General features: G+C 41.4%; 1 protein-coding gene and 1 non-coding gene across 4 annotated transcripts in view; both read right to left on the reverse strand.

Moving 5' to 3' along the window:
- ERC2 (ELKS/RAB6-interacting/CAST family member 2) overlaps positions 1-26,770 on the reverse strand; it is a 628,330-nt gene that overhangs the window by 355,686 nt on the left and 245,874 nt on the right. The window lies entirely within an intron of this gene.
- LOC121166187 lies at positions 24,523-24,629 on the reverse strand. Its single transcript, XR_005885351.1, has one exon. It is a non-coding gene; the product is annotated as a U6 spliceosomal RNA (small nuclear RNA).

Below are 26,770 nucleotides of genomic sequence, written 5' to 3' on the forward strand. Positions count from 1 at the left end.
CAATGTTTTGTCATACTCAGAATCTCTGAACTTGAAAGCTTTCTGAAATATTTCTCTTCAAAAGACCGGGGCTAGGATATTCCCCTGTCATTTATTCCTATACATTCTCTGTTGATACTTTCATTGATGTGATTAGGTTGTAATGTATTTATACTTGTACCGTGGTATGGCAAAAGCCATAAAAATAGTCCGTTATTTCACATCTATGCCTGCTATAAACATCAGTCAGATGAAGAGATGAAAAGGAAAGGAACCTAAAAGCTCACTCCTTGACCTAAGACAACTGCTCCCAACACAGAAAGCTGGAACGTAAACAACTTACGGAAAAAAAAAAAAGCATTCTTCTCCCTGTGTTTCTCTTCCTGATGCCTTTCCTGAATGCAAAGTGGTTTTTCAAGCACAGATGAATGCAGTGTAGCTCCAATTCCTGCTAAATATTGTTGAAAAGAAAAGTCACCTCTCACCGGACAGGTTGGCGCGTCATGTTCAGAGGTGATTAGAGATGGACAGGCAAGACCTGCCTTCTGGGAGCCATGAGAACATGTGCCTCCCACACCTTCCTAGTCCTTATTGCTCATCAGTAAAACAGACAGCCTGGGGTTTCTTTCCACCATCAGTGAAGATGAGACCAACTGCTACAGGACAACAAAGCAACATTGCAAGAAAGGAAAGACAAGGACAGCTCATATTATTCACCATTCAAATAGAAGGGTTTTTTTTTTTGAGAGGGTATTCATGTTAGTCCTTCTTTAAAATAGTAACAGCAATGTAATAATAACACTAAAACCTGCTATTATTTATTGATAGCCTGAAGTACTCCACGGGGAGCCAAGGCCATTGCCAACAGTGAACTAGAGAGCACAGCCCTCCTGCTTTCAGAGAAGGCAGTCGAGCCCCAGGAACCTTGGCCCCTTGATGCCCACGTCAACAGAGTCCTTCAACTGTGCTCAACGGGATCTCCAGGAAGCCAGGGTATCTGGACCACTTACATGATCGACCAAAACATTCCAGGGACTCTGCTTCTCAGCCTCCCAAATCAGAACCCAGAGGAGCCATTACAGTTTTAGGACCCTAGAAACACAGGAAGTCACTCATGAGATAGAGAAAGTACTAGGTTGGAAACTGCATCCAGCAAGAGAAAACAGGGCTGCTGAGAGCCTAGAAAGCACGTCGAGGACACGGCATTCAGAGCTGCAGTGGTCAGAAGCAGGGCACAACGTGTGGGGGTCAAGAAATGTCCTCCTCGGCCTCTGACCCCTGATGCTGGTGTTGGAAGCAAAAGAAGGGATTTCTAGTGGACTTCCTTTGCAAATTAAACTCTGAATGGAATAAAATAGGGGCAGGTTCACCCACAGTTGGCAGAGCCTCGTCACCTGGATGTTCTTACACTCATATTTTATTCAGAGGCTCACTGGCTAACCTTCCCTCCCTTACCTCACTTAGGACACAGACTAAACACTGCAGTTGCCAATTACATGCCTACAGAGGTCAGGCCGGCAATGCTAATGAGTAACTCCAACCGGGTGGGGTCTGGGTGGCCTGGGGAGCACACACCACCCCCCTGAGGGGCAGCCAGCCACCCACTCAGCTCCTGCTCCAGGTTGCCGGGAGGAGATTCAGGCAGGGCTGCAGAGGTTCACAGAGCTCAAGGGAAACAGGAGTCCACATAATTCTGTGAAACAACAGGAGTTTTTCATTTCTGGTAACTTATTTTGGTTTCTTTGAAAAACACCACACACACACACACACACACACACACACACACACACACGACATTGGGTGAGTTCACAATATTCTGTGGACTACATTCATCCTTCGGGTTTCCATCTTAGAAAATGTCTGCTAAGCATAGCTGAGTGAAAAAAAAATGCGAAAATAAAGGAAGGCATTAAAGATGACAGTTAAGATGCTCACATGTCGTATCAGAGTACTTGAGCTCAAGGCCCAGCACCAGCTCCTGACCCCGGCTTCCTGTTTCGGAGACAGCAGTGATAATTCAAGGGACTGGGTTTCCGCCTCCCACGTGGCAGAGCATGTTCCCAACCCCCAGCTTTGGCTGCAGCCCAGCCCTGGCTTTTACAGGAATTTAATGAACAAACTGACAAGTTAGAGATTGTTCTGTGTTTGGCTCTCTCTTGCTGTCTCTCTTCATCTCAAGTAAATAAATTGGTTTGGAATTTTGAAAACTATCAACAGGGAAAAAGTAATAAATGTGTTTATTCATGTACTTCTTCTCTATGTGCCCCAGCCACTGAAGTGGATTTGGGGTGAGGACCCTTTAACTGGGGCTTGTCTCTGAAAGGGCTCATTCTGGAAGAAACACACTGGGAAGTCCCCCCACTTTGCCTTTCCTAAAGGGACAAACAATAAACAAACATGTAATACAACAACAAACACCAAGGCAGGGAACAATCAGAATTAAAAAACAGAATGTATCTCTGATTTCTGGAAGGCCTAAAGAAGTGGTGACAGAGATGATGGACATATTCAACTACCTGTGTTGCCTAAAACTAGAGAAAGCTCAAAAACAAAAACAAAAAGAAAAAAAACTTACAGGCAAACAATAAAATGGGGGTAAATATTTGCATTCAAGAAGACAAGTGAATATTATATTTAAGATAATACTAAATATGAATCCATCAAAATAGACTGGGCACAGAGCAAGCATACAAAGAAAACAAAGCACGGAAATATAGTCAACCCTATACCATAACTGGAGTTGCAACAAACCATAAAACTATTGTTGGACATTTTAACTTTAAAAGAGGCGGTGCTGGGCCTGGTGTGATAGCCTAGTACCTATATCCTTGCTCTGCACGCACCAGGATCCCAAATGGGTGCCGGTGCTGGGACCAGCATGATGGCTCAATTGGACAACCCTCCATCTGCAAGTGATGGCATCCCATAGCCATATGGGGACTAGTTTCTACCCCAGTTGTTCCACTTCCCATCCAGCTCCCTGCTTATGGGCTGGGAAAATAGTGGAGGATGGCCTAAATCCTTGGAACCCTGGACCCATTTGGGAGGCTCAAAAGGAGATCTTGGCTCCTGGATACAGACTGATTAAGCTCTAGCTATTGCAGGCATTAGAGGAGTGAACCAGCGAATGGAAGATAGTTCTCTGTCTCTCTTTCTATAAATCTGCATTTCAAATAAAAATAAATCAATCTTGAAAAAAAAAATGCAGTGCCAGTAGTCTGTGGAGTTGAGTATCAGTCTTTTTGTCTAGGTATTACATGAAGGAATTTCAACTAGTTGATAGAAAATGTGTGTTATGAAACAACTGTGCATAAATTAAAAAAAAAAAACCTTTTGTACCAAAATAAGCTGACCTTTTAATTCCACTTTCTATGAAGTTTTAAGCATACCCATGTCAAGGTACATGAGCATTTTAAAATGTAATTTAGTAGTGCACATTAGACACCCTCGTATTCAGCAATTTAAATGTCAGACAAACTGGAATTAGAGTAATATTGTAGTCGACATTATTACTATCAGAGAAAAACTTTAAAAACAGCAATGGCCAAAATACAGGAATGTGTCCAGGAAAATTCTAGATACAAGGTGATCAACAACAAAAATCAGGAGACGTATTAACTCTATGGGCACATTTTAAATGACACTAAGATATGTTTCTTTGTCCCTCTTTTTCTTTACAAACCAGAAAACTTAAAACCCTGAACAGAAGCAACTGTATCAGAAGTAATGTACATACAACAAAACATATCAAAAAAGAATATGGAAACAATTTTTAGCATTCTGTCACAATGTTAAAACTGATTGGCTTAAGCGTTAATAATATCATTGGAACATATTAGTAATACATTAAAAGTGGGAGGAAGAATTATTTTTGGAAAGCAGCCTGTAGCAGAATTGAAACAGGTATTTTTCAAAAATTTTCTAGAAGGAATGATACATCAAATACTAACTTATTTCGGTTCATAAGCCTAAGTGGATACTCAGAGACTTATCCAGAATGAAAAGCTAGTGGGAAAAGGCTTTAAATATATGAATCTCTTCTAAGCAAAGTTACCTCTAGAGCTCAGGACACACATCTGTGTGCTTGTTAGGACTCACACCTGTTCACGTGGAACACCCCTGCTTCTTTTAAATGCTGAACTGAACACAATCCCCTAGACACCATCACACGGACACAAGAAAGCAGCAGCTCAGGGCACTCGGGTCCCTCTCCGAGTGAGGGCATGTGACCTCTGCAATCCCATTACAGGTACAGGAGCAGAACCCTTCACTTCCTTTCAAGCGGAAGAACCATCAGCTGAGAAAAGGCAGGCAAAGTGCCATTCTCACACACATGACTTACAAATACAACCAACAAAGCCATGTTGCTGGCTCTCCACTTGAAAAACAAGCTTGAGGCAAAATCAGTTTTTCAGGCACACACTACCACCTGCTGTGTCCTTGAACCTCCGTGTTGAGCCAGAGTTCTGTGTTGTGGTCCTGGGGCGCACAAGAAATTCCCCTCCTGCCAACAGACACCGATGCATAGACAAAGACAATCAACCAGCTTGTACTCGGGGGTCTCTTGTCCCCCGACTTCTCTCTCACCAACTCTAAGATGAATAACTTCTTCTGATTTGGGTGTTGATAATGTCCAAAAGTACCCACGGGCCAAAATCTTCCATGGGAAGAGAAATTAGGAAAAAAGTAACTGGTTTAGCAAAGAGCGCAAGGAGGTACCTTACAAAGAGAACCAGGCCCATGGGCCCGGCACCATGGCCTAGCGGCTAAAGTCCTTGCCTTGCACACACCAGGATCCCATATGAACACCAGTTCTACTCTAGCTCTCTGCTTGTGGCCTGGGAAAGCAGTCGAGGACGGCCCAAAACCTTGGGACTCTGCACCCGTATGGGAGACCTGGAAGAAGTTCCTGGATCCTGGCTTCAGATCGGTGCAGCACTGGCCTTTGCGCTCACTTGGGGAATGAATCATCGGACGGAAGATCTTCCTCTCTGTCTCTCCTCCTCTCTGTATATCTGACTTAGTAATGAAAAATAAAATAAATCTTTAAAAAAAAAAAAAAAAACAGGCCCAGCTGCACCCACACAAGACGGCTCAGTAAGAGAGACACACAAGCTCCTGTATGAAACCGTCCTGGCTAGGGAGAACACGCAGATAATCGACTGAAATTCATTCATAGGATTTTAAGAGAAAGCTGGTTTTATCTAACTTTACAACAGCCAGCTTCCACTGAACCATATCACGGCTGCACAAGGAAGGCCAAATGGCTCATTATGTGAAAAGTTCCAACGACTGTTTTTTAATGTTTAGCAGCAGTTGCTTGGCTGGGCCACTGCAACAAATATTGCTGAACTGTTTAACTTACAAGAGACATTTAAAAGCTAAAAGGCCCAAATTCTAAATATGTAATTCATAAAACAGCATATTTTCTTTAATTCATTTTCTCGAAGTTTACAATATCTGTACTAATTCTCTGTAACTAGATATGTTCTGGATACATTCTCAGAGAATCTGTGCAGAATAAAAATTTGAAACATCTTAAAACTAACTAAAAACATCTTTCTAGTATGCTGCAAGGCAAATGCTTTTTAGATGTTTTGCATTTTTATGCTAAACAGTGCAGCTGCGATTGATAAAAAGCAATCAAGCTAATTTAAGTCAATCAACTCCAGGAGGTTCTCATCACTTGGATAAAAACGCTCTCTCACTCCTTAGAAAATAAATAAAGATTTAACAGAGTGACTGTATTTCCTTGACTCTGCTTTCCTGCCATTACAAAGGCAGCATATAACCAAGAAATCATGTTAAACAATTTCTGTCACTAGTTTAATGCAAACTTTTAAGTCGTGCTTAATTAAGTAATCCTGGGCAATGGCACATTAGCTCAGAGTAATGAACCTTGAGTAGGAGAATCTTGCTCGCTCGCTCGCCCGCTCTCTCTCACGCACACACTCTTTAAGGGCACAAAACTGCTGTTACAGAGGCTATCAGGTACTCCAGGGTCTCTAAGGAGCATATCATGTTAACCGATTTAGTTCTGGCTGGATGTCATTATTTAAAAAAAAAAAATGATCCTGAGTTTTTAAAATCACTATCTGATATGTAAGTTCAGGAATAAACTGGCAAGTAGAGGTCATACATGTAGCTAACTTCATACATTATGAGAAAACCAGTAGGGGATGGCTACAAAGTACTTCACCAGGATTCAGAAAATACATGTTGGTGATTTGGGACAGGGAAGGAGGAGGGAGGGGAGGGGAGAGTCTAAGTTTCCCATCTTCACCAGCAGTTCAAGACTATACTATACTCTGATGATCGCAAACATAGCCTGACAGATTCCGAGCAGTGTCTGAGAAAGTCTCATGGTCATAGCTATCAGCTACCTGGGTAGAAAAAAACAGCCAAATTGATTGCAGTAAGGCAATACAAAAAGTCACAGGAGAGTCCAGCGCAATAGCTCATAACTAAATCCTCACCTTGCAGTCTCCCATATGGGTGCTGGTTCTTGTCCTGGCTGCTCCACTTGCCATCCAGCCTGGAAAAAGCAGTACCTGATGGCTCAAGGCCCTGGGAGCCATGTGGCAGCCCCACAAGAAACTCCCAACTCCTGGCTTTGGATCAGCTCAGCTCCAGCAGCTACCTGGGGAGCAAGCCAGTGGGTGGAAGATCTTTGTTTCTTTGTCTCTCTGTAAATCTGCCTTTCCAATAAAAATAAGTAAATCTTAAAAGCACACCAGTGCTAGTTGTCCACAAGTGAACAGATACTACTGGAACCCTATACAAACATGAGGGTATTTTTCCTTAATTTCTTAAATTCACACATACAAAATGGATGCGATAATACAGGAAACAGGCTGAAAACAGCACTCTGAAAAGTTCCTATAAAATTTAAAGCCAGGTAAATGAAAACATGAATGCTTTGTTTCAGAGCAGAAGATAGCACACAGAAGCCTAGGTCCCCTCTGACCACAAAGATGTCTCAGGTTTGCTAATGAGCAAGAAGGTATGCAGATGCCTGCTTACAGTAGCCCTTGGTGATTCAGTGCCATCAGACTGAAACTGCACACTTACCTGTGATGTGTGTGTGTGTCCTCCAGAAACGCAGAATGTTGTGTCAACAAAAGGACTGTATCCTCACCTCTGACGTGGAGCGCAGACTTTCCACACCAAGCAGTTCTCTAGGTTCTCCGTAGAGACCCACTGGCATTCTGAGATTTAACTCAAGGGTGACTCCCTACCTGGAGTTAGCACAGATCTTTTGGCTTAAGGGATTGGCCTCACGTCAGGAATTGGTCCGATTACCTACACGTCTGTCCATTTAAGTTTACTACGAACAGGGGCTTCCTGTAACTCCTTGGATTCAATAACGGCTAGAAGAGCTCCCAAAACTCAAACACCTGACTTCCAGTTAATAGTTCATGGTCCAGGACACCAATCTGGAGCAGACTTCCAGAAAAGCTGCAGAGAGCTAAGACTGGGGAAAGCCTCAGGGAACTTTCACACCTACTGCAGGAAAAGACCCTTTGTTTCCTTCAGGGTGACAACCAACGTGGAAGCTTTCTGAACCCTTTCTGTCCAGGGATGTTACAGAGCTTCCACAAGACAGGTGTGACCGACTCAGCCAATGGCCACAGTGATTCAAAGCCCCTGCCCTCCATGGAGGTAAAAAGGCGAAAGCTGGGAGTTCCAACCCTCTAATCACATGAGTGATTGCTCTGCCACCAGCCCCCATCCTCAGAGTCACCTCAGTAGCACAAACTCAGGTGCCATTGAAAGGGCAACAAAAAGAGGCTTCCCTCACCCCTACAGCTCAGAAATTGCCAGAGTTTTCCAAGGTCTGTACCAAGAATCCATGACAAGAACCACATACCTTTCTCTACGTCTTACTAGAAAAACAGTGCTGCAAATGTATATTACAGTTTCTTAAGGTTCCTAAAGACACAATCTCCTTTACATTATCAAAAACATAATCCTCTTGATATTTTATTTTCAGTATTTCTGATGCCCTGACATCTAGCGTGTTGCTGACCTCGAAGAGACTGCCCTTCCCAAGATAAACTAGTACAGAGACAGGAAAAGACTCATCTGTCACACATGGCTTTTATATGCAAATCGGAGCGTGCAGCCTCAACACAGGGGCTCAAAAATCAGGTCTCCTTCCCTCTGTTCTAGTCATCCAGGGGTAATTACCGAACAACTGAATACAACTCCCGTGTCCCACCCACAGTCGGCTGAGATTGCTCAAGTTGACTTATGGTGAACCTGTTTAACCTGGCTTTTACCTTCCTCCCCTGGGAAAACGCAGTGAAGGTTCTGACATCATCTTCCTCTAGATTTCTCTGCTTTCGGGTCTGCTCTCATGGGATGAGTTAGATAGAAGAGCCAGTTGGTGAACAAAGGAGTTGAGGGCCTGCTAAGTGCCTCTTCGCTGCAGCTACGCCCCACCATGAGCGTCAATACACTACAGGCTCAGCACATCCACTTTCCAGGATGCATTTCTGATTCACTTTCTCCATCATGTACAAGAAGCCATGATGGCCTGGTATATGATAAAGTACACACAGAGATGCCATGAAACATTTCCAAAGATCACACAGACATTGAACCCAGCTCAAACTATACCCCATTTTGGCATCCAATTAGGGCATAACCCACTACCCAATAAAGATATGCCCTGCACTTGGATGGGGACAATGCTCCTTCTCCTCTCATGGAGAGAGGCTATCTTCACCCACTGCTAAATACTCATTGTCTCGCTAACCTTAAATCCTCTTTTCCTACCTCACTTTGTCTATGTCTCTACTCCAAATTCTCTCATGCTAATAGAATAAGCCCAGCTGTGGACCGCTGGACTCCACATCCGCTAGACTCATGAGGCTCCTTGCATAGTTCCACATGGTATACTGTGCTCTCCCATTTCTCACTGGTTGTTCCTGATCTGATGGCTCCACCATACCTAAATAAAACATAAAATGTGTATTTTAAAGCCACAAGAAAGCCACATTTCACTCTATTTTGTGGCCCGGAAGTCCCTCGTTTCAGGAATTTCTGTGATCAGGGGCTGCTTTCTGCCACAACATTCAGGGCAGATGCATCCTTGGTACAGAATTCAGCAGGGTGAAATGCACCTTACAGACAACAGAGAGAAAAAGCACTCATGTCAACCTTCCTGCCTTCCTACCTACCCACAGGAGATGTGGATCACACCACAGCATCAAGCGCGACCAGCATGCACACAGGGATCAGCCCATAGCCTCCTTAGGAGCTGCCCAATGAAAAGCTTGGTCCCAAAGTCTGTACTCGGGCTCCTGTACTTCACACTTCACTCCTTCTTAGTAAAATGCTCTTGTGCCTATAAATCAGGTTAGCAAGAGATCACTTCGAAGGATGCTGTGGAAATGACATGACATAATTCCGGTTGAGCACGTGGCATGAGGCCTGGCACATGCAGGATGTGCAGTAAGCTGCTCAAAAGAAAGGAGCAGAAATAACAATAGTTGCAGTTTGCTGAACACACAGGAAAGAGCTGACTCAGCGATAGCCCCCCTGCATAAGGACCTCATCCTCACCCGTGTTCTGTCCTTAGCACAGCAAACAATGTGCACTCCAGGGGTTCAGATCAGGCTGCAGGGAGGAGACAGCATCACTGCTATGAGCTCCAGCTTCTTGGTGACACAGGGGTTTAGAGATGAGCAGAGTACATAGACAGTGCCAAGGCAGCTTTGAGCACAGGCAATACAATGGAGCAGCATTCTGGGGACAGTGAATGGACCAGCCTGACCACAGGGATTGCTGAAGAAGTCCTTTTAACTGCTCCTCTCTAATAACCAGCACAGGGACAGGGAGCATGTGCAAGGGCTTCAGTGTTACATGGGCTGAGACTAGATTCCAAACACTGCTCCCTTAGAGCTCAGAGTTCAGAGTAAGTTATCTATCTCTGTGGACCTGTAAATCAAGACGACTCTGAGACCAGCATTGTGGCGTAGCAAACTAACTGTCCACCTGCAGCACTGGCATCCCATCGGGATGCTGGTTCATGTCCCAGCTGCTCTATTTCTGATCCTACTCCCTGGGAAAGCTGCAGAGGATGGCACAAGTCCTTGGGTCCCTGCACTCACATGGGAGACCCAGGGGAAGCTCCCGCCCCTTGGCTTCAGACCAGCTCAGCTACAGCCACTGTGGCCATTTGGGGGAGTAAACCGGCAGATGGAAGATCTCTATCTCTGTCTCTCCTTCTTTGTGAAATCTGCTTTTCAAACAGAAATAAATAATTAACAAAAAAATTTGTCTCCCTCCCAGCAAAACAAAACAAAATAAAAAAGACCTATTACTTCAATGAGCACCATGCTGAGTAAGGAACAAAAGCTCAGTTAATGGTAGTATGTTATTACCCTGAGCAGGGTTCATAGCACCAGGATAGCTATGCTGCCTAGGACTGTTACAGCACTCAAGGAGAGGGCACACAAAGCTCCCAGCACAGTGCTTTAAAAGACAACAGGTGAGCAACCAATGCAAGCTGTTGTTGTTAGCAGGGACAGATGTAACATGCCCACAGCTTCCATTAGACCAGGGACTTCCAGGAATGGAATAAGCAGATACAAGGTAATACTAAGACTCATAATAAACAGTAGCAGAAACTTTTTTTATGTGTCAGCCACCAAGCTAGTTTTTTCAAAACCCCTCACATAGGCAATAGAATTCCCAGTGTTCTGTGGGTCTTCCCATCAGTAACTTGGCAAAATAAACTGATAAAGAACCAAGCAGTAAATTTTTTTTTAAGCAATGTGGTCTGCATTATCTATGTTACAATTAAGAGCCCTGGTATGGTAAGGTGAACATTTCCATAGACTAAAGGCAATGAATGGATCAGACCATATGCCATTCAAACTTTATTTACATAAGTAAACACAACAAGATGTGGCACGCAGTTGATAATGTGCTGACTTCTTTATATCACAAAGAATTAAGAAGTGGTGACAGAAGCACAAGGCACACCGGTATCTTTGAGGCACCGTCCGTGTTTGAGCAGCGGAATCACTGTTAGACTGATGGGAAGCCATGGCCCTTCTATGCTTCTCTCTGAGAACAACTGCAAAAATGGGACCCTGAAAAACTGACGTGGATCTGTTATTTAATCTGGCTGAGACATATCTATGTGATTTCAATGCTTTCAGCAAGGCAGCACACACGGACACTTTGGCCTGCAATGCTGCTCCATCGCCTTCTCATCTGGTTGGCCGCAGCTCATCTTCCAGATACCAGGTCATGTATCTCTTCTTTCAGGAAGCCCAGTCCACAACCACCTTTCATCTTACAGAGAGTTTGCACCCATCTCCCACCCCTTTATAAAGATAGTGTACTCATTACTTGATATCTTTCTCTTCCACTGTCTGATCAGCTCCAGGAATGGCAGAGCTCTCTGCTTTGCTTACTGCAGCATCCTCAATGCCTATCCCAGCATCTGGAATACAGATAAGCAGTTGGCACTCAGCAAATATTTGCTGTATCACAAAGCTATTCAGAGAGATCATGAGCACTCACCTTTACTGCTGACCCATAGTGCCACAACAGGTGAATGACACAAAGTAATAGAGAAGTGACTCGACTCCGCTTTGTACAATACTCAAGCCTTGCTCTTAAGCAGGATAACCACCCTACCTGTCAGGACCCTGGCAATGACATTTGTGGGAAGCAAAAGTGCTGAAATAAAGATCTACTTAAGCCAAAAGGTAGAGGGGCATTGAAGGAGTTGAACAGTTACCTTTAAAATAAGGGATCTCCAGAGTGTTCTTGCTTTACCGTGAGATTTCAGGTGATGCTTAACAGATGTCTTTGATTTGAGCTCCAACTACAAGAACATAATGTTTAAACTTTTTTTTTGAAAGACAGAATAACAGAGAGAGAGAGAGAGAGATCTTCCGTCCACAAGTTCATCCCCCAAATGCCCACAAAAAAAAGAGCTAGACCAAGCCGAGGCCAGGGGCCAGGCACTCTATTCAGAACTCCCACAAGAATGGCATGCTCTGCTATCTTCTCACAAGCATTATTATTTTTATTGTTGTTGTTTCTGGGTATATTCTCTTTTTAAATTTTTTTTTAAATTTTTCATGGAACATTCCTTAGGTGCAGGAATTTCGCCTCTCACACTCCTTCCCCCTCCCCCCACACTTCTCCACAATGTTATAGTAATAGTACAGCCCTTCAAGAATTCAGTGAGGAACAGAGAAGTTGGATTTGAACCAGCAGTCTGATGGGGGATGGAGGTGCTGTAAGCAGTGGTTTAGCCCACTGAGTCACAAAACTGGCCCCCAAAACAATTTCTTAGTTGCCGATACTAAAATGAGCCCATCTAAAAAATCTAGATTTCATGTTTTCAAATTCAGGAAGTCTGATCGCCCTGGGTTTCTAGTTCTCCAGGAGGGAGTCAGCGTGAGTTGGGGGTCTCTGCTCTTCTGTTGCTCTGATTTCCCTGGGTGACGTGGACACTCAGGATAGATGGGGAAGGCAGCCACAAGCAGGGTAGAAGATGGAACAGAGTGAAAGTTTCACTTCCTCCCAAAGACACATGAAGAGACAAGTGGCAGGGAGAGCAGAAGAATGAAGACGAGACCACAAGGTAGAAATTGGAAACTGAAATGAAAATACCAAGGAGGAAGGGGATTTTCCCCTATGGTTATCATTTTGTAAGCATCAGAAGAAACAGAGGCAGGAGAAATAAAAAGATCTGGAGTCTGTGAATCAGTCCCTGGCACACGTGGAGCTGATGGAGCGAGCATCCACAGAATGGTTTGTTGCAATGCATGGGCTGAGGATCAGATGATGCGGGGATTATCAGGCACGCCAGAGTCACACAGCTGCAAATGGCTCAGCAACTATGCCAGGGAGAGTTTCTGCATCCGGAAGCCGAGATCAGGAGGAGGAACCAGCAGACTACCTAATCTTCAGGCATCTTTCCTGTCACTTGCCAGGCCCTTTGAGAACCAGTGATTTGAACGCTTGAGATCCTTGATACACCAGAGGGAGGCAAGGTCATTTTGGTTTCTGGTAGTAAAGGTACTGATAAAGCCAAAAATGAGCAAAAATCAACAAATAAAAAGCAAACCTGCAACGACACAGCAGAAAGAGCAGTGAAGTGTGGCCAGCTGAAGTGAGCAATGGGGCTTTGGAATATTTACTCAGTTTCTCAGGAGTTATGCTTTCCCACCTCTAAAATGGGGACAGGATCATCTATATTGCAGGAACGCTTGACAAGTTTACTAAGGCAGGGGTGAAAAATCTGCAGCACATACAGTCTCTCCTCCCCAGCCTCCCATCTCCCTGAAACATGCAGAGAAGGGTTAATTGATTGTTTTCTGGCCTTTACTTTTGACAACAGGAGCAAAATACACAATTGTCGTATGATGCCAGCAATTTGTACTCTCCCCGATTTCTAGCAAGTACCATCGTCTGTCTGTAAGACTGAGATATGTAACTTCAGAGACATGGCTTACCTGAACTTGAGCACAGGCAAATCCTGAGGACCCTTTGTAACTGAAGGACTATAGTTTTTTGGTATTAATTTGGAAAAGCACAAACTTACAAAGATCAAAAGTCCAGGCACTGCATATAGTTTGATATTTTTTCTAAGGAAGTTATTACATCTAAGGCTGGCCACTAAAGAAAATTTTGATTTAAAATTCTCATTAAAGCCATCTCTTTAGATTATTTTAGCAAATTATATATATATATATATATATATATATACACACACACTTATACATAAAGTACACACAAACACACACACACACACACATAAAACACTAGATGTTAATATAAATAGGGAGGATTGCTTGGAGCTTTTCTTCTGGAAAATGCAATGGTTGAGGCTCCCTCTGTCCAAAAGTTCTCATTCTTCCCAACAGCCAGAGAAAATGAGAAAATGTCCTGCCACACCGGTCTAACGTGACATGCTCACCAGCTCCATAAACTCCAGCTGCATGTGAGCCTTATACCAAGGCAAGATACCATGGCACATACTCAAGTGACAAAGAACTTCAGAAAGACTCCTTTGATTTTGCCAAAAAAAATGGCAGAGAAGATTGTACAGTCATTACCCATGGCAGAAGCATCAGAAATATGTTAACTGCTCCCTGGCAAGAGAATGACTGCCTACAGGGTAGTATATGGTGTAACAAGTGGCCAAGGCAGGTCACTGTATACTGACTCAGAAGGGCCTGCCTCATGCAGCAAGGGAAAATAGCATGTTACGGTATTTCAAATCCAATATGACCTCATGACATTGGGGAAATCCCCACAATATAAATAGAAATATACACAGTTTGAAACTAATCTGGAAAAATATACTTCCAGATGATAAGGGTGATAAACCTCAGGGAACGAACATAACTGCCAGTGTTTACAAATATTCAAGAGAAATTTACCCTGCATGTTAAAAAAAAATCTACTCTAAAATTCTTTTTGACAATACAGACGTCTTTTTGCATGACTTGGTAAGCTAAAAATAAAGTCCATTTGTGATTCAAAAGATGCATTCTCTAAAGAAAGCAATCTGGTGTATTTTTTTGGCACGTCCAAGTAATGGTGATTGTAAACAAATTCACATTTTGCTAAGTAAAGAGGTAAACAGGGCTTATGGGGGTGTGGGGATGGTGGAAGGCACAGACAACTATTGACCACAGTTCAGCCAAGTCCTGGGGGAGAACCTAGAGCCCCTTTCCGATTGCCAAGGGAATCAGGTGGCTCAGGGGCAATGCCAGGATGCCCAGCAGTCTTAACAGTGGCATGCTCTTCTGTTGCTGTTCCCAATCACTGCTCTTCTGCACTCCAGAACTCATGTCTGGACTCCTCCACAACATGCTTGTTTCTGATGCACATGATGTTTCATGTGCTTCTGTATCACCATCCGTTCATCTTGCTTGATTTACATGCATGTTTACACACAGTACACTAACAGAAGTGCGTACACACACACACACACACACACACACACACACACACGGTGCTCCAAGCATGTATTATACTCCTCACTCCCTGGATGGGGCAGACTATTCACTATGGGAACCTCTATTTATGAAAAACACATTTCCCTTTGTCATGCTCTGTCTTAATTCCTTCTCCTACAGGTACATGTACCCCCAGGGTTGCAGTAGTTCTTTTTTTTTTTATTTTTTTTTATTTTTTTTTTTTTAAGATTTATTTTTATTATTTTTTTCATTGGAAAGGCGGATATACAGAGAGAGGAGAGACAGAGAGAAAGATCTTCCGTCCGATGATTCACTCCCCAAGTGAGCGCAACGGGCCGATACTATGCCGATCCGAAGCCAGGAGCCTCTTCTGGGTCTCCCACGCGGGTGCAGGTTCCCAAAGCTTGCAGTAGTTCTTTACCTCTGCCTCTATTCTGGAACTTACTCTAACATGTTGATTTTGATCCTGGATCTACAACTGAGGAGAGGCTAACAGTAAGTGTGAATTTTCTGGTTTACCCTAGGGTTTCTCAGTCAAGACACATTACTAATGATTGCTAACATCTATTCTAATTTTGGCTGCTCTGTACATACAACATTTCACAAAATAAGAAAATCCACTACGGTCAAGTACTAGCAACCTCAAAGGATTGAGTTAGGCATTATTTGACACCATGAATTGGTTTGGCACCTGGAAATGTCTAATAGCTATGATATGCTACTACTATTTTAGTGTTAATGATAGATAAGATTTCCTGTTAGCAAAATGTGCTAAATTGCATTAATGTCATTAATGACCTCATTCTACTGATTTTTCTAATTGCAATCACTTTAATTGTGTTAGTCAGCAGTATAAAGCATGAGTTCGCCAATAAAAATAAAAACTATGAACTTTAGAAAAGTTCCTAACTTGAATTACACATTTCAGTTTGCAAGTATAAGGGATTTATATATAAATTTCTCTCTAGGAATAAAGATGGTGGAATAGGGTAAGGACACATTTAAACAGATGGAGAAAAAATAGCCAGCGTAAAGCAGAGAGGGCACATTTCAGAAAGTAGGAGAGGACAAAACGACAGCAGAGGGGCACCTGCAGACTGACAGACACAGGAAAGCAAAGGACACAACATTGTGATGTTGCAATGACCAATACCCCAGAATCATTCGGTGAGCAGTGATCTGAATGGCACTAGCAGCCAGAACTCCACCAGAACAAGGTGGGAAGTGGCATTCACCGGGAGCTCAGGAGGTGAACCAAGACAAAGAACTGCCCATCCTGCTGGTCTGTTTGATTTGATCAGGAGCAGAGACAGACTGGCAGGTCCCAGACAGGCAGTGCGGTAACAGGGTGGATTTCACAGCCCAGGCCACCCTTTAGAGCCGAATTGGGCTCCATTCTGTATCAGAAGGCAAAGGCTATAGACAGTACTGCACATGAACATAGCAGGGAGTGAACTCATTTCTGGCTCAGTGAACTGCAACAACATGGAATCCTACAGGTACCACCCAAGATAGGTCCAAGTAGCCCTCAGATCTGATGGTCAGAAGATCAAGAACTCTAGTAGTAATAGCACATCAGAAGTCATTTATTACAGTATGGAAAAACTTTAAGACTTCAAGGACAACAGTGAGATGCACATGCCCTGAGTTGGGAGCAAACTCCCTTTCATCTCAGTGCATTGCACTGGTCCCACAGGGAAAACAATACTGACTTTGGCTTCATACAGGTCAAAATAGGACCATGTGGCCCACAGACCTAACAACTAAGAGGTTCCAGCAAGATTACCAACAACAATCCAGTTATATAGGACACCTGGTGTTTCCCTAATCCTGGGGACTGCTCTAACAGGAAGTGGGAAAAACATTGTACAGCCTCAGCACAGTATCACAGGAGGTGGAGAGCTGGGGCTCTGGAGATCATGGTGGAAATCTTACATAAGAACTCAGACTTGGAACTCACTGGAGGGAGTAAGTCACTGGAGGGAGGCACAAGTAACTGCAAACAAAGGGCCAGGTACCAACCAAAATAAATAAAATTGAATTGTAGATCTGTGGGTGACACAGCTTAGAAACCTGCCCCGAGGAGAAGAACCTGATAACCAGGGGTACAATGATTAAGAGCAAAAGATGAGACAAAGGCACAATGAATATTACTGAAGACTCCCCTACAAAGGAGCAAAAGCCTTTGCTAACCTTTGTTCACTGAGGAAGACATTGAGAAAATGGGGGACACAGAATGCAAAACACTTATAATACAGCTTCTAATCAACAATGAAAACCACGTAATACAGGAATTCAAGCAATTCAAGAATATGTCACACTGGAGAAGAATCAAATGAAAGCTGATATATCAGAAATGAAGAATATAGTAGAACAAATGAAAAGTACAGTGGAGAGTCTCCAAAACAAAATTAAGGAAGCAGAAGAAAGAATCTCAGAATTAGAAGATATTTCCTGTCACTGGGGGAAGCAAACAAAAAGCTGGATCAAGATAAAAAAAAAAAAGTATTCAAGAATTGAAAAACACTATTAAAAGGTCAAACATAAGAGTTATGGAAGTCTGAGAAGGTGCAGAAAGAGAAACTGGGATTAAAGGTGTATTCATGAAATAATAAGGGAAAATTTCTCTAATCTAAAGAACAATTGGAAAACTACATCCAGGAGGGGCATAGAACTCCCAACAGGGTTGACCAAAAGCGATCTTCACCAAGACACATGATAATTAAGCTCTCTTCAATCGAACATAAGGAAAAGATTCTTAAATGTACATGTGAACAAAATCAATTGACATATAAAGGAATGCCAATTAAATTCACAGGAGACCTCTCACAGGAAACTCTATAGGCCAGACGAGAACGGAGGAACATATTCCAGATTCTAAAATAAAAAAATTGTCAGCCCAGGATACCATATCCAACAAAAGTTTTCTTTGTCTTTGAAAATGAGATAAAATTCTTCCACAGTAAAGTTAAAAAAATATGCCTCTTCCAAACCTGCCCTACAAAGATACTTAAAAATGTTCTCTGGAAAAAGAGGAATAGTATCCACCAAAAGCAAAGACAAATGTGAAGAACATTCCAGTAAAATAACAACGGAAGACTAAATCAATGAACAGCCCATTGCTAAAATAATGAAACAAATCACCACCCATTCATATTAACCTTGAATGCAAATGGCTTAAGCTCATCAATCAAATGCCATAAATTAGTAGGCTAGATTAAAGAAAAAACAAAACTCATCTATTTGTTGCCTACAGGAGAAACATTTCACCAACAAAGATCAGCAGAAACTATATCTCATGGATTTGGTTTTTTTAAATTTAGTTTCATCTCTTCAAAACACTTTCTTGCTCATTAAATTCTTCACTGACAATTAGATCATAAAGCAGCATCATTTTCTTCAAGAGGATTCTTGATTTTACTTTTCATATCTTTAGCAACACATAAGTAGCATGTTATTTAACTTCATAGCATTATAAATGTCTATTTTTCTTCATGTTGTTGACTTTGTATCATGGCTTTTCATTTAAGGGGATATATAGTAATTGTGTAATGGAGACTATTGTATCCAGATGTGAGGACACAATGCAATATGCATCTCTACTTCCAGATCAAAGATGGGATGCCAGTGAAATTGTTAACTATATCTTGACAATAGGATGCTGGACTCTATGCCATTGTCCATGCCTGCAATGATGGACATATGACTGTATGAAGAACTAAATTATAGTAACAATATAGGGGAACTCAATGGGTGGAGGGGAGGGAACTTGGGGAAGAAATAAGGGAAATCCCAAGGCCTATGGAACTGTATCATAAAATGATAATAATAATAATAATAATAAATGTATTAAAAATAATAAATTTTCTCTAAAAGACTGGCATTATAACAAAGTATTATATAGATGAAAAGAAATACATCACAAAACTACATCCACTTTTCCAAGGAGGTCACTCAATGCAACATCCTCCTGTTCTTGGAATCATTCCCAAACCTTGTAAATATTGTTTAATACAGGGACAAGTATTTGGCAGAGCAATTGGCATGCTTGCATGTCATACTGGAGTACCTGGGTTTAAGTCCTGGATCTGTTCCCAATTCTACCTAACCAACTCACACCCAGGGAATCAGCAGGTGATATCTTAAGTATCTTGGTCCCTGCCACCTACACTGAAAACTTACACTGAGTTCCAGGCTTCCACATACCTAGTGAGAGAACCACTAAATGGAAGTATATTCCCTTTCTCTCTCTTACTGCTACTGAAATAAACATATATATAAAATATTATGGGCCTGGCGTGGTAGCCTAGCAGCTAAGGTCCTCGCCTTGCATGCTCTGGGATCCCATATAGGCGTCAATTCTAATCCCAGCAGCCCTTCATCCCATCCAGCTCCCTGCTTGTGGCCTAGCAAAGTAGTAAGAGGAAGGCCCAAAGCTTTGGGACCCTGCACCTGGAGACCTGGAGGAGACTTCTGGCTTTGGCTTCTGACTCCTGTTTTCAAATTGGCTCAGCTCGTTGTTGTGGCCACTTGGGGAGTTAATTACTGGATGGAAGATCTTTCTCTCCTACTCTCTGTATATCAATTTCAATAAAAAGAAAATTTAAAAATCTTTAATACACATTCACACAACAGCTAAAGACAGAGAAATAAGGAAAAAGAAGGAGAGAACATAAGTCAAGTTTTACCCTCAAGAAGCACTGAGCCAGGAGAGAGGGCAATTCTAAGAATGCAGTGTTAAGCCTCATGCGTTGTAAAAGCTCAAAATGTGATAGGGGCCACATCGTCCCAGGATTATAAGCACCAACAGACGTCTGCGATCACTTAAAAAGATCTGGAGAAACGGCCAAGAGAAATATGCCCCAAAATAAAGGAAATATGGGAAATCTGCTTGCTAAGTCAATTAGATATACAAACTCAATAATTCAACAAAATAATTTTTTAAGATCACCTATGTCTTAATTATTATATAAATCTTATATAGATTTAGGGACATCCCCTTTTTTGTTTGCAGATCTACTCCATGATGCATTAAGATATCTTGATCATGATCTTAACTGCCTATTGTATTTCCCCCAACATATGGTATTACTTTGAAATCTACTTTCTTGAGAAAAAAAATTTTTTTAACTAGCTTTCCTTTTCTAGACTGGGATTTAGAAAAACTCAATTTACAAAACACATGCTGGCACACTTTCAACAAGTTCATACCGAATGTGCTTCATATCAGAGAACAAATAAAAGGAAATCAACAAGGACTTATTATCTTTGTTTCATCTTTTATGTACTTTCCCTCCTTCTAAAATATGTGAGATAAATATTTAGGAATCCTTGAGTCAGACTTACGTTTTACTCATCAGACAACACATAGATCGTAAGATTAGTGGAAGAATCCAAGAGGTAAAATAAAATTTCTTAACCTGCTGAACTGAGGGTAACACAGAAATTAGATCCTGCAGTGACAGATATGACAGAGACCACATCAATGTGAGTACAAGAAATGATGTCAAGTAAAACTCGTGTGGCCATCATCTGTGCTTTACAGCTCAAGCTACTTCCAGGAAAGTGACCTTGAGTTAATGGACTGAGTCATCAGCAGGTCCCTGACATCCACCAGCTGCAAAGTCTTACAGTGACTTGGAGAGATGGAGAAAAGATTTCCAAAAGCTTCAAACCTAAAAAGCCCAGCTGATTCGGCTTCGCTATCAGATTTCTCATTGCTTTCGTAAGTCCTCACATTCAAATTACTCTCTCATAAAAACAAAGACTTAGAAAAAATTCCAAAAAGTTAAAATAAGGTATTTTCCTTCTGAAAGTTTATTTAGTTGATTCAATAAAAGGTCTGAAATCATCTTTATGGTCCCAGTCATCTTTGGACTAACTTAGCAGCAATTACATTTGTCCTCATTTATGAGGACATAAAGTCCCAAGGTAGGAGAGAGACTTCTTGTGGCTTAGCCGTGTCGCCAGCAATGAAAGTTAGACTCCTTGCAGATAACTGAGTCGCTTTATTTTTATTTCAATAAACTTTTTATTGCATAAGTATCATGAACAAAAGTAAAAAGATAAAAGACAAAGGAAAGATCATTAACTTCATATAACCATCTTCCAGCTTCAACAAGGATCTGCTTAGGGCTACTCTTGTTTCATCTAAGATCGTATTTTACCTTTCCGGTGATTGTTTTAAATCAACCCTAGGAATTACGTCATTTCTTTAATAGATATTTCAGCATGTATCTTTAAGAGACAAGAACTTCCAAGTTGGGCATTGATCTAGTTAGTTCAGGCATGGCAATCCATATCGAAATCCCTGGCTCTGGCTGAGATCACTGGCTCTGGTTGCTGACCGGTTCTTAGCTCCCTACTCAGTAGACCTTGGAGGGGGCAGGAGTGACGGTTCAAGAAGTTGAGTTCCTGCCAGGAATATGAGAGACCTGAACTGAGGTCTCAATTCCTAGCTTCATCTTGGACAAGCCCTGACTGGTGTGGTCATATGAGAAATCAGCCAGGAGATGGGAGTGTTTTTTCTCTCTTTCCAACTGTAATTAATTAAAACAACTCCTTATTAAAAACAAAAAATTAAACAACTCTACCATCAAATCTTAGAAAAATTTACCGGTGATTCCTTAATAGCATTAGTTTAACAGTCTCCTTACCCCAAACTGGCTCACAGTTTTCCCATTTTGTTCATTTGGATCTGAATCCAAGTAATATCATTTGTACATGATGATGGGTTGGTATTTTTCTTTCAGACTTTTCAATCCACAGCTTCCCTCACTACCTCTCTCTTTTAAAAACAACAACAATGAAAGTAAAGTCATTTCTCTTAACACAATTTCCCACGATCAGAAGCTTGTTCATTGCATCCCTAGGGGGATTTCCTTTTGCCAAATTCTCTGCCCTCCATATTCCCAGCAAGATTCATGTTTGTTTTACTGGCAAGACCACTTCACTGGCATTAGAATATGCTTCTATCAGAAAGCATGTTATAGGGGACATAAAATCCATCGAAGCCCAATCCCTGAGATCTGATAAAATCATTAGGGGGTAATAAAATGATGCTAGCCTATCATGCCTTCTTCATTTACTAGCTGAAATATTTCCATATTCTTTACCTCATCGCCCTTCTGATTATGCTGAAGTATAGTTTCTAGGAAAGAGCTATGATGCATGCTCAGTACTTTCCCTTTATTTGTCAGTTTCAAAGTAGTGAATTAGTTTCCTAAAATTCACCAAAAAGTTAAAAAAAAATACATAGAGTTACCATTCTCAAGTCAAGCCTTTTAGGCTTATTTTATTGTTGCTGATTTTATTTTACATTACTGATGCTCAAACTCTTGAATTCAACCTTAGTCTCCCATATAGGTGACAGGTGCCAACCTATCTGAACCTGTTGTTTCCCAGATTACACATTAACAGGAAACAGGGGAACAGAAACAGAACTTGAACCCAGGCACTTCTATATAGTACATGTGTCTCGCATGTGTGTTAAACAGTAGAGCAAACAGCTACTCCCTAAGATCCCATTTTGTCAATCACAGTAATTTTTTCACTCAGTCCCATCCTGGAGATGCCTTGCTTGTTTCCAGTCCTGTGCTGTTATAAGCAGTATTCTAATGAGCAGTCTTGGTTTATTATATTTTTGTCTGTGTATCTTTAGCATCAATTTCTACAATGGCAAGTAAAAGGTAAACACTCATAGAATACACTATATATTGCCAAGTTCTCCTCTGGCAAGGAATATACCACTTGCACTCTAGAAGCATTATTGAAGGGCTGGTTTCCTCCACACTCTTGCCAATAGAGGATGTTTCAAGCTTTTGGGTTTTTGCCAATCCAATAAGGGGAAATCTGTTTTTCAACATAGGTTTATTTTCTTTCTCAAAAGGCAGACAGACAGCATTAGAGACAGAGAGGAGAAAGAAGACAGAAGAGAGGAAGGGGGGAGGTGAGAGAGAGAAGGGGGAGGGTGGGAATGAGGAAGAAAGGGAGGGAGAGAGATGTTCCATAAACTGTTGCCCTCCCCAAACACCGACAACAGCCAGTGCTTGCCAAACCCAAGCCAAGATCCTAAAACTCAATCCAGGTCTCCCACATGAGTGGAAAAGACCCAACTACTTGAGCAATCACTTGCTGACTCTCAGGGTGAACAGTAGCAGGAGGCAGGAGTCAGAAGCAGAAGTTGGGCAAGATCTCTGGTACTCCAACAAGGCACACATGTCTAAGAACTAGCAGCTTAATTTAATCACTATGTCCACCAGCAGTTCTTTAATGTATTGAATATGCATTTTTCTGATCATCTGTGAGGTTATGCATCACAAGTTAGGTATAATTTACAATTAATTTTTCTGTGCATTGTCCCTATATCTAGTCCATTATCCCATTAGATTGTTGATCCCTTGGTTCTCTACGCTTACAATTTCACTTTTAGAGAAAGGAATACTTCATCTGCAGCATAACTCACAAGCATATCACCCAAGTCGTTATTTGTATTTTACTTTGGTAATTTCTACCATGCAAAATCTTACATCATCAAATTTAATCAATCTTACACATTATGAAGTATATCAACCTTATGTACTATCAGTACTAGCTATTGAGTCATGTTTAAAGGAATTCTTCCCCACACTGAAATCTACACAGGAGCTGATCAATGTTCTCACTTCATTCTAAAATTAAAGCATTGTTGGGTCTGGCACTGTGGGTCAATGGGTTGCACTAGTGCCTGAAAAACTAGCATTCCAAATGGGGCAACTAGTCCAAGCTGCTCCTCTTCAAACTCAGCTCCCTACTGAGTCTGAGAAAGTAGCAGATGATGGCTCAAATACTTGATTCCCTGACAACTACACTGAAGGCAGTCCCAGGTTGATTTTGTCCTGGCCCAGCCCTGACCTTTGAAGCCATTTGGGGAATGAACCAGCAGGTGGATGATCTCTTTAACTCTCCCTTCTTTCTCTCTTTTCCTGCACCTTGCAAATAAATAAATATGTTTTAAAACATTAAAGTCCTGCTGAAGACAGCATATCTCCAGTGATACAAACAAAGCAACAAGTCATTAATCGATCTAACAAGTATTTTTGGAGCTTTCACATGCTGTCAGGTACCTTTCTCAGAACTTGGATAAAAATGCCAGTGTTTTTGTCTTCATAACGTTTACATGTCATGACATTCTACTTCTATATAAAAAGTCAATAAAATGTTAAAATAATCAAGTGTAGTACAGACATGAAATCATATGCTCAATTACAATGTCCTAAAGAATTAAATTAAATTTTGGTGCTGAATATAATCCATATTAGAGAGACTCTGCCTTGGAAACTTCTCTTGAAAAATTCAGACTGATAAGTAGAAAGGGATACTAACTACCAAAAAAAAGCTCTTTTTTAAGCGTTCTCATGGCCTTGTTCCGGGGTCCTGTTAGAGGCCCAAAATCTTAATGGGGCCTGTTCTGTAAAGCAATCAACAGTTCATTGCATTGAATGCTATGTTAACAACCTCAGCAGAGACTCACAGATAAGAACTACAAATAATTCTTTTTTTTTAATTTTTTTAAATTATTATTTTTATTTTGACAATCTTTAAAAATATGGAACGCTTCACGAATTTGCGTGTCATCCTTGCGCAGGGGCCATACTAATCTTCTCTGTATTGTTCCAATTTTAGTATATGTGCTGCCGACGCGAACACAGAATTACAAATAATTCTTGAGCCTTTATTTTAATATAAGCCATGAAAATGTTGGTATCATTTAATTCTCATTTTAGTTCAGTATCCCGAGCATTTGGAACCACACCTAACAGTAGATATTTTAGAAATAATCTTACAGAAGTTCAACAAAAAAACTACTATGATGATGCTTGGTGACAAATATCCATGTCTGCGTGCTGGGTCTCTTTCTTACACACACACACACACACAGGACAAAGTACACATGTCAAAGTTTTTCCAAATTAAACCTTTAAAGTAAATGCATCACTTTATCCAAGTGTGCTTTTTGACTTTGGATGGGAGTGAGGTTGAAGAGTTGACAAATGGTCTAGCCACTCCCTCAGTGACAGTGAGGTCTCGGGCAGCCCTGAGCAGCTCCGTGTCCCATCCCGGTCACACCTTCTCCTTCTTCCTGTGTTACCCTCAGAAGAGCTATCAAAGGTGGGCCACTACTGTGCAGAGCACTGACACTTTGACACTCAGCGTTGCTGGCACCAGGCTAAGGACTCACACTCAGTAAATGAGGAGTTGGATCTTCTCCTTTTCCTTCACATTTGGCCTGATCTTAAGGACACAAGAAGTATTTTATAGGCCAAACATTGTTCTGTTATAGTCATAAGGATTCAAGAAATTGCCTACATTTAAAAATAAAAAAGAAATGCAATAAAATAAATTTCACAGTCTTCAAGATAGACATGCTTGCAATAAAACTAAACTCTTAGGGTTAAAATGCTCCTCATCTACACAGCTTATTAACTCAAGCTGTATCCCACCAACCTCCCCCCACCTTTTTCTTTAATAAAACAAGAGGAGGGAAATATATGCCTGTAAAGGACAAATATCTGTATTTAATTTAAAAAGGAAAAAAAAAGTCCCTATGAAAGTGGGCAAAATATCCCTGCAGAAGCCCTGTTATTTAACTTTACTTTCTACATGTTGGTTTGCTGTGTAAATCTACAAGGAGAAACCCAATGACAGCAAATGCTAGCCTATTTCCAGAGAGACTGAAGCAAGCATTGCACATGTGGATCCAGCATCAGGAGAACATAATCAACTGTGTCAACTGGTTGTTTCCAAATGGTACCCTCCAAAAAGAACAAGAAAAAACCAGAATGGAAGTACTTAATAAATTCTGTTTTCCATAAAAATCATTTTTTAAAAAATGAAAGAATGTGAGATTGGGGGTCAGTGAGAGTTTTGTTGGATTTCCCTCCTCCACAATAATATTATCTCCAGTTTAGAGGGGCAAACCAGCTTCCCATGAACATGGGCAGACTTGCGTATCTGCCTTGTTTCCTCAAAACCATGTACCAGTGACACCTAGCTGCACATGTGCGATTTCTCATAGATGATGGACCAGTTGGATACTGTCACTTGCAGTCACAGCTTACTACATTAGAGACAAGGTATTGTTCAAACAGAAGTGCAAGAGCAAAGAAACATTCACAATCCATTTGTCTTCTCTCAAAAAAGAGAACAGTAAAGAGATTTGATTTCATCTATCTCCCAAAACCACAGAAGATGAAGGGATCAACTACAGAAATGCAAATGATTCAGTTATCTTCATTAAAGGTTGGACCACACAGGTCAAATAATGCCACTATGAGCTTAAAAAAAAAAAGTCCCAAGTTCTTTTTCTTCTAGAAAAAGAAGTTTCTCAAAATATGTTGACAGTGGGCTGGGGCTTGGAAAGGATTTGATTAAAAAAGGATTTTTGTTGGAACACTTCTAATGAGATTTGAGTTGCAGTAACAATATAAAATTGAAAGCAGAGCTACATACACAAAGAATACTGTAAAATATCATTATTTTAGTACAATGGAAAATAAGGTGTTTGTGGTTTTGCTCTATAAATTCTGTGTTGTCTGCTCATATGTGCTCCTTCTTGGCCCTCCACAGAGTGGCCATTCTGGTTCCCCAGCACCACTCACTGCACCAGCACTCATTTGTGGTGGAGCAGCCCACACAACCCACCTCTCCAAGGCTCTACTTTCTTCCTCTCCTTTATTGGCTTTTCAGGATTAATTCCCATACATGCATCACATTGGAACCCGGTTACAGGGCAGACGATGAATTTTCCTAATCCGTTTAGTGTGTTGACAGAGCCGCACTCACAATTT

This window comes from Ochotona curzoniae, unplaced genomic scaffold (assembly GCF_017591425.1).
Source record: "Ochotona curzoniae isolate NIBS_2020 unplaced genomic scaffold, NIBS_Ocur_1.0 contig_908, whole genome shotgun sequence".
NCBI lineage: Eukaryota > Metazoa > Chordata > Mammalia > Lagomorpha > Ochotonidae > Ochotona > Ochotona curzoniae.